Genomic DNA, 11,763 nt, shown 5'->3' on the forward strand with positions numbered 1-11,763 from the left:
AAGTCCCCCGTATAGCCTTGCCAGACTGTTGGGGCAAGTGCTGCCCCCTTATGAAGGCCGGCACCAGGCCCCGACCGCCTTTGTCTCCAACCGGTGGCGATGTTTTGAGGCTGAGTCGACCTAGGGGATTTGCCCAGGACCGGTTCAGATAATCGTCACCGGTGTTTGGTCCGTGAGCGCGTTAACCACTACGCTACCGCACCCCCCCCCCCACACACACACAGACAGAGACACACGGTAAGACGGACCCCCCAACTTTTGCATTACAATACAGGGGATGGAGGGGGGGTGCAGTGCGTCTTATAATCTGGAGATTACGGTAATTGTGAATTATGATGGGTTTGCAAATATATCAATTATCTGTTATAGGAGTGTCAATGTTGTTGAAGCAGTGAAGACAATTATTGCAATGTTTCCCATTTTGACTTTGATGGCTTTAACGCTCGTGTTGTTCTTCTTGGTTCTTTCGGTAAAGTCACGTAGAAGGGAAATAATAAAATAATAAAAATAAAACGTAATAAAATACAATTCTCACGACGTTTCGGCTACAACGCAAGCAGCCGTCCTCAGGTGGAGAACAGGTCTGTCGAGAACACAGACGCTAAATTTCGATTTAAAGCTTTCGTGACTGCAGGGATTCATCTTCTTGGTTCTTTCGGTAAAGTCACGTAGAAGGGACTTTTAAAGAACCAAGAAGAAGACAGACCGCTGTCTTCTCGACAGACCTGTTCTTCTCTGTCTTTCCAATAGACCTGCTCTCCACCTGAAGACGGCTGCTTGCGTTGTGGCCGAAACGTCGTGAGAATTATTTTATTATGTTTTATTTTTATTCTTTCATTATTTCCCTTCTACGTGACTTTACCGAAAGAACCAAGAAGATGAATCCCTGCAGTCACGAAAGCTTTAAATCGCTCTTGTTGTTGTTGTTATTATTATTAAGCCTCGTTGTTGTCATCCGCCAATAATCGTCGTTGTCGTCGCTGCTGCTCGTAATTGGGGTCGTGCACGTGCTGCACCACGTGACCTACTAAATGGAGGATGTAAAACAGACAAAGGTCCCCCGTATAGCTGTAACAGACTGTTGGGCCAAGTGCTGTTAGCGAGAAGGGGCGATGATGACCAGAACGGCTACGCGAGGTGGGGTGGGTGGCCAGCACCCACGCCCGGCCGCCTTTGTCTCCCTACTCGCGATGTTTTACACTCCGCACAAGGTACTCATTTGAGGCTGAGTCGACCTAGGGGGATGAACTTCCGTAAACATCGCCTTGCAGGGAGACAAAGCTTGGCCGGACGTGGTGTCGGCCTTAATAGGAGCTCGCTAACAGCACTTGCCCCAACAGTCTGTGAGGGCTACACGGGGGATCTTTGTCTTTGCTATGGGAGGAAAGGGGGGGGGGGGGTAACCCAGAGGAAACACGTGCGGAAACAAGGGGTGGGGGGAGGGGGGGATTTACAAACTCCACACAACAACAATAACAACCATCGCCGATGACGTCACAAAGTGGCGGTGACGTCACAATAGCGCTTGGGGGTGCCACTGAGCTGAGATGACTTGGCCGATGCAAGCATCACCCACTGTGACAACTCGCTGCGTTTTATCCGCCCGGCGCTCTCCTGCCCGTTGTTGTGAGCGTCGCTGCTCCCGCTGTTGTTGGAAGGCGACTGCCTCCAACTGCGCAGTAGCGTCCTTCACACTCACTACAGAACACACAGAACACACACACACTACACACACTACACAGATTACACACTCACACACACTACACACACTACACACACACAGATTACACACTCACTACACACACAGATTACACACTCACACACACTACAGAACACACAGATTCCACACTCACACAGAACACACACTCACACACACTACAGACACACATATTACACACTCACACACACTACACACACACACATAATCCACACTACACACACAGAGATTACAGACTCACACACATTGCAGACACACATATTACATACTCACACTCACTGTAGAACACACAGATTTTAGCACTCACTCACTACTTGCACAGGGCGAGAAGACAATTGAGCTATTATGAAATGTTGACTTTCGGCAAAAAAAATCTAACTTTTTCAGCGCAAGTTTTTTTTTTAAACAATCGTACAATTTTATTTCTCGATTCAGTTACAAGTCGTGTTGCGCGTGTTTTTTTTTTAATTCTTGATGAACGACATCGCGTAATAAAAATGTGACTTAATTTTTGCCTAAAATGTGCCGTCACGTGTCGTTTGTTTTCCATTTGCAGTATTTATAATACAACGTTCATACGACGTTCATACGACGCTTTTATACGACGTTCATACGACATTCGCAGGGTAACATATGGCGATGATGATGGCCACTCCACACCGTGTGGGGGGGGGGGGAGGGAAGTCGCGCGCTATTCGACCATACTTCACCACTCTGGTCGCCGCAGATGGAACAGATGGGTGTTCGTGCACAATCGCTGCAGCGCCCTCTGCCGGCGAGCCACGGGCAAAGTCACGACGTCTGCGCGTGCGGTGACCCGCCAACACTCGCTGGTGCATCCCCCCGCAGTGCCCGGCAGCTGTCAACGCTTCATGCTCGGCTGATGATGATGATGATGACGTTGCTGACGCCTCTGCTGCTGCTGCTGATGATGATGATACTGATGCTGCCGCTTCTGCTGCTGATGATGATATCGATAACGATGCACCCGCTTCTGCTGCTGCGGCTGATGATGATGATACCGATGATAATAACGACGCTGCCGCTTCTGCTGCTGATGATGATGATACTGATGCTAACGCTTCTGCTGATGATATTGATAACGATGCACCCGCTTCTGCTGCTGCTGATGATGATACTGATGCTGCCGCTTCTGCTGATGATATTGATAACGATGCACCCGCTTCTGATGATGATGATGATGATACCGATGCTGCCGCTTCTGATGATGATATTGATAACGATGCACACGCTACTGCTGCTGCTGATGATGATACTGATGATGATAACGACGCTGCCGCTTCTGCTGCTGATGATGGTGATACTGATGCTGCCGCTTCTGCTGATGATGTTGATAACGATGCACCCGCTTCTGCTACTACTGATGATAATGATGCAACCGATGATGTTAACGACGCTGCCGCTTCTGCTACTGCTGCTGATGATGATGATACCGATGATCTCGCTTCTGCTGCAGCCGCCGCTGCTGCTGCTGCTACTGATGATGATTGACGATGTCTGCAAAAACTTCACCCAAACAGCTCTCGACACAATAGCTCCGTGACCTGGGGGGGGGGGGGGGGGAAAGTCTGGAAGTTCACCATCGCCGCGGGAAGTTCGCGTCCGAGCGACAATGTTTATTTTCTCTTCGATTCTGCCTCTTCGCATTCTTCCACGGCGGCAGCTCCATTCTCCCGTCAACAGGAAACTCGGCGCTAGTTCCTGCACGGCTACTTCCACGGGTCAGGACGGGTGGGGGGTGGTGGTGGTGGTGGTGGGGGTAACGCGTCCGAAATGTCCACAGCGCACATCCGAGGTTAAAGTGAAGGTCGGAGTCTCAGGGCTGAGGTTTTGTCGGTTCGGATCGTGGTGGGTGGGACGGGGTTTGTGTGATCGGGGCTCGAGACGCAGAGTGACCGCTCTTTGTTGTTGCCAAGTAACTGGTGACCGTACCTCTTGAAAAGAGCATTGGCACTTCGTGTGTCATGTTGATAGCGTGCGACAGGTGGGGGGCAGATGAGTGAATGGATTAGTGAGTGGGTCGGTGGGTGAGTGGATCGGTGGGTGAGTGGGCAGGTGAGTGAATGGATGAATGAGTGGGTGGGTGGGTGAGTGGGTCGGTGGGTGAGTGAGTGGGTGGGTGAGTGGGTGGGTGGGTGAGTGGATCGGTGGGTGAGTGGGTCGGTGGGTGAGTGGGTCGGTGGGTGGGTGGGTGGGTCATTTGGTGAGTGGGTCGGTGGGTGAGTGGGCAGGTGAGTGAATGGATGAGTGAGTGGGTGGGTGAGTGGGTCGGTGGGTGGGTGAATGGGTGGGTGGGTGAGTGGGTGGGTGGGTGAGTGGATCGGTGGTGTGAGTGGGTCGGTGGGTGAGTGGGTCGATGGGTGGGTGGGTGAGTGGGTGGATGGGTGAGTGGATCGGTGGGTGAGTGGGTCGGTGGGTGAGTGGGTCGTTTTGGTGAGTGCATGAATGAGTGAGTAGGTCGGTGGGTGAGTGGGTCGGTGGATGAGTGGGTGGGTGATTTAGTGGAAGAGTGAGGGCACGGTTATGCGAGTGGGTCTGTGAGTGGGTGGGTGTGTGCGTCGACGGGTGAGTGACCAAGTGGGTAGGTTGAAGGGTGAGTGAGTGGTGGGATTAGTTGGTGACTGAGCGAGTGGGTGTGCGAGTGAGTGGGTGTATCAGTCAGTGGGTGGGTTGGTGAGTGGGTGCGTGAATGAGTGAATGGCTGAGTGAGTGGGTGAGTGGGTGGGTGAGTAACTGAGTGGGTGGGTGAATGGATGGGTGAGTGAGTAGGTGGGTGAGTGACTGAGTGGGTGGGTGAATGGGTGGGTGAGTGAGTGGATGGGTGAGTGGCTGAGTGGGTGGGTGGATGGATGGGTGACTGAGTGGGTGGGTGAGTGACTGAGTGAGTGGGTGAATGGATGGGTAAGCGAGTGGGTGGGTGAGTGACTGAGTGGGTGGGTGAATGGATGGGTGAGCGAGTGGGTGGGTGAGTGACTGAGTGGGTGGGGTGAATGGATGGGTGAGTGGGTGGGTGGGTGAGTGACTGAGTGGGTGGGTGAATGGATGGGTGAGTGAGTGGGTGGGTGAGTGACTGAGTGGGTGGGTGAATGGATGGGTGAGTGGGTGAGTGAGTGGGTGGGTGAGTGACTGAGTGGGTGAGTGAATGGATGGGTGAGTGAGTGGGTGAGTGAGTGACTGAGTGGGTGGGTGGATGGATGGGTGAGTGAGTGGGTGGGTGAGTGACTGAGTGAGTGGGTGAATGGATGGGTGAGTGAGTGGGTGGGTGAGTGACTGAGTGAGTGGGTGAATGGATGGGTGAGTGAGTGGGTGGGTGAGTGACTGAGTGGGTGGGTGAATGGATGGGTGAGCGATGTGGGTGGGTGAGTGACTGGGTGAGTGGGTGAATGGATGGGTGAGTGAGTGGGTGGGTGAGTGACTGAGTGGGTGGGTGAATGGATGGGTGACTGAGTGGGTGGGTGAGTGACTGAATGGGTGGGTGAATGGATGGGTGAGTGAGTGGGTGGGTGAGTGACTGAGTGGGTGGGTGAATGGATGGGTGGACTGAGTGGGTGGGTGAGTGACTGAATGGGTGGGTGAATGGATGGGGTGAGTGAGTGGGTGGGTGAGTGACTGAGTGGGTGGGTGGGTGAGTTATGTTTGGTTCTAGGGCTACGGGAAGTGCTCTGGTCGAGTTTGCTTTTGCATCGGACACGAGAGTCGCGTCCCTCTCAGTAATTTCTGGGTGCACAGCGCCCTCTAGCGAGGGAAACTGGAATATACCCATAACGTGAACCCTGACTGATTTTAACACTCGCCCTGACCTTAACACTAACTCTGACCCTACCACTGGTCGCGATCCTACCACTCGTCTTAACCACAGCCCTGACCCCAATACTGCCCTAACCAAAGTACAACCACAGACACTCGCACTGACCCTCACAGTCCTAGCAGGGACATTTCGTCCAAGGCTAGACCCTGGCCAAAGGCCACACACACACACACCCACCAAGCAGTAAAACGTGACCAGCATCGTACTCATCATAAATCTTCGTCCCAACGTTGACGATTTTTTTTAAAATCCTTTATATTAAGTTCACTTGCTTGCTTGCTTGCTTACGACCGTGCAAATCTTTCGGTCGTTTTTTAACCCACTTCCCGTGATCCAATCGAGCTGACATTTTCCACACAGACTCGTTGTGCGTGACAATTTATTTTCGTGAGATTTGTTTCCCAAAATTGTACACTTTTTAGGACAAGAATATTATATTTAATTACCAATTGCTTAATGGTGCAATCCAATCATCTGACCCATAGGTGGCAGCCATCTCAAGCCAGAGGACGAGAGGACTCTAGCCGCCACGCATATAAAGGATTTATAGTGAAAAACTTTGTTTTTACTGGTTATACTTATTCTCGACGATCTGAAACGCCGATGTAATGTTCGCCTCATCGGAGTTTTAGTTTCGATGCAACGTAAAAGTAAATAATGTTAAAAGTGAATTATTGTTATTGTCGGTGTTGTTGTTGTCGAGGCCTCTGACTCACAAAGCTCAATCGCGCTTTTCGATTTAAAGCTTCTTTCGTGACTGCAGGGATTCATCTTCTTGGTTCTTTCGGTAAAGTCACGCAGAAGGGAAATAATAAAATAATAAAAATAAAACATAATAAAATACAATTCTCACGACGTTTCGGCCACAACGCAAGCAGCCGTCCTCAGGTGAAGAACAGGTCTGTCGGAAAGACAGCGTCTGAATGAAAACCACCAGACTTGGAGCGTATATTTAAGCTGGGTTGGAGGGGGGTAGGGTGAGAGGGTTGGGGTTAGAGTCAGGGGTAGGCTGAGAGGGTTGGGGTGAGAGTCAGGGGTAGGGTGAGAGGGTTGGGGTTGGAGCCAGGGGTAGGCTGAGAGGGTTGGGGTTAGAGTCAGGGGTAGGGTGAGAGGGTTGGGGTGAGAGTCAGGGGTAGGGTGAGAGGGTTGGGGTGAGAGCCAGGGGTAGGGTGAGAGGGTTGGGGTGAGAGCCAGGGGTAGGGTGAGAGGGTTGGGGTGAGAGTCAGGGGTAGGGTGAGAGGGTTGGGGTGAGAGTCAGGGGTAGGGTGAGAGGGTTGGGGTGAGAGCCAGGGGTAGGGTGAGAGGGTTGGGGTGAGAGCCAGGGGTAGGGTGAGAGGGTTGGGGTGAGAGTCAGGGTAGGGTGAGAGGGTTGGGGTGAGAGTCAGGGGTAGGGTGAGAGGGTTGGGGTGAGAGCCAGGGGTAGGGTGAGAGGGTTGGGGTGAGAGCCAGGGGTAGGGTGAGAGGGTTGGGGTGAGAGTCAGGGGTAGGGTGAGAGGGTTGGGGTGAGAGTCAGGGGTAGGGTGAGGAGGGTTGGAGTGAGAGTCAGGGGTAGGCTGAGAGGGTTGGGGTGAGAGCCAGGGGTAGGGTGAGAGGGTTGGGGTGAGAGTCAGGGGTAGGGTGAGAGGGTTGGGGTGAGAGCCAGGGGTAGAGTGAGAGTGTTGGGGTGAGAGTCAGGGGTAGGGTGAGAGGGTGGGGGTTAGAGCCAGGGGTAGGCTGAGAGGGTTGGGTGAGAGTCAGGGGTAGGGTGAGAGGGTTGGGGTGAGAGCCAGGGGTAGAGTGAGAGTGTTGGGGTGAGAGTCAGGGGTAGGCTGAGAGGGTTGGGGTTAGAGCCAGGGGTAGGGTGAGAGGGTGGGGGTTAGAGCCAGGGGTAGGCTGAGAGGGTTGGGGTGAGAGTCAGGGGTAGGGTGAGAGGGTTGGGGTGAGAGCCAGGGTAGAGTGAGAGTGTTGGGGTGAGAGTCAGGGGTAGGGTGAGAGGGTTGGGGTTAGACCCAGGGGTAGGCTGAGAGGGTTGGGGTGAGAGTCAGGGGTAGGGTGAGAGGGTTGGGGTGAGAGTCAGGGGTAGGGTGAGAGGGTTGGGGTGAGAGCCAGGGGTAGGGTGAGAGGGTTGGGGTGAGAGTCAGGGGTAGGGTGAGAGGGTTGGGGTGAGAGTCAGGGGTAGGGTGAGAGGGTTGGGGTGAGAGGGGTAGGGTGAGAGGGTTAGGGTGAGAGAGAGGGTGTAGGGTGAGAGGGTTGGGGTGAGAGTCAGGGGTAGGGTGAGAGGGTTGGGGTGAGAGTCAGGGGTAGGGTGAGAGGGTTGGGGTGAGAGTCAGGGGTAGGGTGAGAGGGTTGGGGTGAGAGCCAGGGGTAGAGTGAGAGGGTTGGGGTGAGAGTCAGGGGTAGGGTGAGAGGGTTGGGGTAGAGTCAGGGTTAGGGTGAGAGGGTTAGGGTGAGAGAGAGGGTGTAGGGTGAGAGGGTTGGGGTGAGAGCCAGGGGTAGGGTGAGAGGGTTGGGGTTAGAGCCAGGGGTAGGGTGAGAGGGTTGGGGTGAGAGTCAGGGGTAGGGTGAGAGGGTTGGGGTTAGAGTCTCACCCCAGCCAATCCTCCACTCCCGTGGGACACGAAGCCGATCAAAGTTCACTCGCCCAATCACGCTGCCGTCCTCCCACCCCCTGCCCCCAGGTGTAGAGTGACGCAGGTGTGTGACGCAGGTGCGTGATTAAGATAATGGGAGGGAGTGGGGGGAGGGGGGTGAGATAGAGGAGGGGGCTAGAGGGAAAAGAATGTGACCCCACCTGGGATTGGTTATCAGCCCCCCCTCTATGGGTCTCTGTGTGATTCTATGGGTGTCTGTGTGAGTCTATGGGTGTCTGTGTGTGATTCTATGGGTCTCTGTGTGAGTCTATGGGTGTCTGTGTGAGTCTAGGGTTGTCTGTGTGAGTCTATGGGTGTCTCTGTGAATCTATGGGTGTCTCTGTGTGATTTCTATGGGTCTCTGTGTGAGTCTATGGGGTTCTGTGTGAGTCTATGGGTTGTCTCTGTGAATTATGGGTGTCTGTGTGATTATATGGGTCTCTGTGTGAGTCTATGGGTGTCTGTGTGAGTCTATGGGTGTCTGTGTATGGGTCTATGGGTGTTTCTGTGTGATTCTATGGGTGTCTGTGTGAATCTATGGGTGTCATCTGTGTGATTATATGGGTCTCTGTGTGAGTCTATGGGTGTCTGTGTGAGTCTATGGGTGTCTGTGTATGGGTCTATGGGTGTTTCTGTGTGATTTTATGGGTGTCTGTGTGAGTCTATGGGTGTCTCTATGAGTCTATGAGTGTCTCTGTTGGAGTCTATGGGTGTCTCTGTGTGATTATATGGGTGTCTGTGTGATTCTATGGGTGTCTCTGTGTGAGTCTATGAGTGTCTGTGTGAGTCTATGGGGGTCTCTGTGGTGAGTCTATGGGTCTCTGTGTGAGTCTATGGGGTCTCTGTGGTGAGTATATGGGTCTCTGTGTGAGTCTATGGGTGTCTGTGTGAGTCTATGGGGTGCTCTGTGTGAGTCTATGGGTGCCCTGTGTGAGTCTATGGGTGTCTGTGTGAGATCTATGGGTCTCTGTGTGAGTCCTATGGGTGTCCTGTGGTTGATTCTATGGGTCTCTGTGGAGTGCTATGGGTGTCTGTGTGAGTTATGAGTGTCTCTGTGTGAGTCTATGAGTGTCTCTGTGTGATTATATGGTGTCTCTGTGAGTCTATGGGTCTCGGTGTGAGTCTATGGGTGTATGTGGTGATTCTATGGGTCTCTGTGTGAGTCTATGGGTGTCTGTGTGAGTCTTATGGGTGTCTGTGGTGTGATTCTATGGGTCTCTGTTGAGTCTATGGGTGTCTGTGTGAGTCTATGGGTGTATGTGTGTGATTTATGGGTCTCTGTGTGAGTCTATGGGTGTCTGTGTGAGTCTATGGGTGAATGTGTGTGATTGTATGGGTCTCTCTGTGAGTCTATGGGTCTTTATGTGAATCTATGAGTGTCTGAGTGAGTCTATGGGTGTCTGTGTGTGGGTCTATGGATCTTTGCGTGTGTCTATTGGTATCTGTGTGAGCCTCATACCTGTCAACCCAAATGGTTTACCTGTATTTTTGTACGGAGAAATTGAGTTTTCAGGTTCATGCGGCATACAACCGTTTCAATACGGGCTTTGGAGGATGAACGTTGAGATCTATAAGGGCACAGGGTGACCAATAAGGTTTGGTAGGGCACTGATAAGGTAGGGCACTGAAAGAACCAAAGAATAACACTGATAAGGGGTTTACAGGTATGAGTATATGGGTCGCTGTGTGAGTGTCCGGGTCTCTGTGTGAGCTTTCAGCCTCTGTGTGAGTCTATGGGTCTCTGTGTGAGTCTATGGGTCTCTGTGCGAGTCTATGGGTCTCTGTGCGAGTCTTTGGGTCTCTGTGCGAGTCTTTGGGTCTCTGTGTGAGTCTATGGGTCTCTGTGTGAATCGGTGGGTCTCTGTGTGAGTCTGTGGGTCTCTGTGTGAGTCTGTGGGTCTCTGTGTGAGTCTGTGGGTCTCTGTGTGAGTCGGTGGGTCTCTGTGTGAGTCTATGGGTCTATGTGTGAGTCTATGGGTCTCTGTGTGAGTCTATGGGTCTCTGCGTGAGTCTATGGGTCTCTGTGTGAGTCTATGGGTCTCTGTGCGAGTCTTTGGGTCTCTGTGCGAGTCTTTGGGTCTCTGTGTGAGTCTATGGATCTATGGTTAACTGTGTGAATCTACGGATCTGTGTGTGAGTCTATGGGTCTTTGTGTGAGTCGGTGGGTCTCTGTGTGAGTCTATGGGTCTCTGTGTGAGTCGGTGGGTCTCTGTGTGAGTCTATGGGTCTCTGTGTGAGTCTATGGGTTTCTGTGTGAGTCTCTGGGTCTCTGTGTGAGTCTATGGGTCTCTGTGTGAGTCTCTGGGTCTCTGTGTGAGTCTATGGGTCTCTGCGTGAGTCGGTGGGTCTCTGTGTGAGTCGGTGGGTCTCTGTAAGAGTCGGTGGGTCTCTGTGTGAGTCTATGGGTTCCAGTGTGAGTCTATGGGTCTCTGTGTGAGTCTATGGGTCTCTGTGTGAGTCTATGGGTCTCTGTGTGAGTCTATGGGTCTCTGTGTGAGTCTATGGGTCTCTGTGTGAGTCTATGGGTCTCTGTGTGAGTCTGTGGGTCTCTGTGTGAGTCGGTGGGTCTCTGTGTGAGTCTATGGGTCTCTGTGTGAGTCTATGGGTCTCTGTGTGAGTCTATGGGTCTCTGTGTGAGTCGGTGGGTCTCTGTGTGAGTCTATGGGTCTCTGTGTGAGTCTATGGGTCTCTGTGTGAGTCTATGGGTCTCTGTGTGAGTCTATGGGTGTCTCTGTGAGTATATGGGTCTCTGTGTGAGTCTATGGGTCTCTGTGTGAGTCTATGGGTCTCTGTGTGAGTCTATGGGTCTCTGTGTGAGTCGGTGGGTCTCTGTGTGAGTCTATGGGTCTCTGTGTGAGTCTATGGGTCTCTGTGTGAGTCTATGGGTCTCTGTGTGAGTCTATGGGTCTCTGTGTGAGTCGGTGGGTCTCTGTGTGAGTCTATGGGTCTCTGTGTGAGTCTATGGGTGTCTCTGTGAATCTATGGGTGTCTCTGTGTGATTATATGGGTCTCTGTGTGAGTCTATGGGTGTCTGTGTGAGTCTATGGGTGTCTGTGTATGGGTCTATGGGTGTTTCTGTGTGATTTTATGGGTCTCTGTGTGAGGCTATGGGTCTCTGTGTGAGTCGGTGGGTCTCTGTGTGAGTCGCATGTATAGGGTCAGCGGTCTACTTACTGTACTGCCGCCCATTTGTGGATTATCGAACTCCTATACTCCCCCCACACACACAGACCCCCCGTGTAGCCTGAACAGACTGTCGGGGCAAATGCTGTTAGCGAGCACCTATGAAAGCCGGTGTGGCACACGAGGGGTTAGGTGGCCAGCGCCACGCCCGGCCGCCTTTGTCTCCCCAGTGGCGACGTTTACACACCGCAGCAGCTACTCATTTGAGGCTGAGTCCACCTAGGGGGAGACCGGGTTCAGATAATCGTCGTACATGTTAGGATATCGTTTGTTGTTGGATTTGAATCACAGTTCTTATGATAACTGTTACACTGTTTTCGTGGCTTTATTTTGGTGATTTTGAGGACGGTTTGGTCTGGCCATGTTTGTTTGTTGTAGTACAGAGTTTCGCCTGATAACTTTAATCCACATTGGCTTATGGTTGT

General features: G+C 52.5%; 1 protein-coding gene across 1 annotated transcript in view; it reads left to right on the forward strand.

Annotated features, from left to right (window-relative positions):
- LOC133340839 (peptidyl-prolyl cis-trans isomerase FKBP8-like) overlaps positions 1–11,763 on the forward strand; it is a 40,326-nt gene that overhangs the window by 3,042 nt on the left and 25,521 nt on the right. The window lies entirely within an intron of this gene.

This window comes from Lethenteron reissneri, chromosome 1 (genome assembly GCF_015708825.2).
Source record: "Lethenteron reissneri isolate LAM-NWPU_2019-01 chromosome 1, ASM1570882v1, whole genome shotgun sequence".
Taxonomy (NCBI): domain Eukaryota; kingdom Metazoa; phylum Chordata; class Hyperoartia; order Petromyzontiformes; family Petromyzontidae; genus Lethenteron; species Lethenteron reissneri.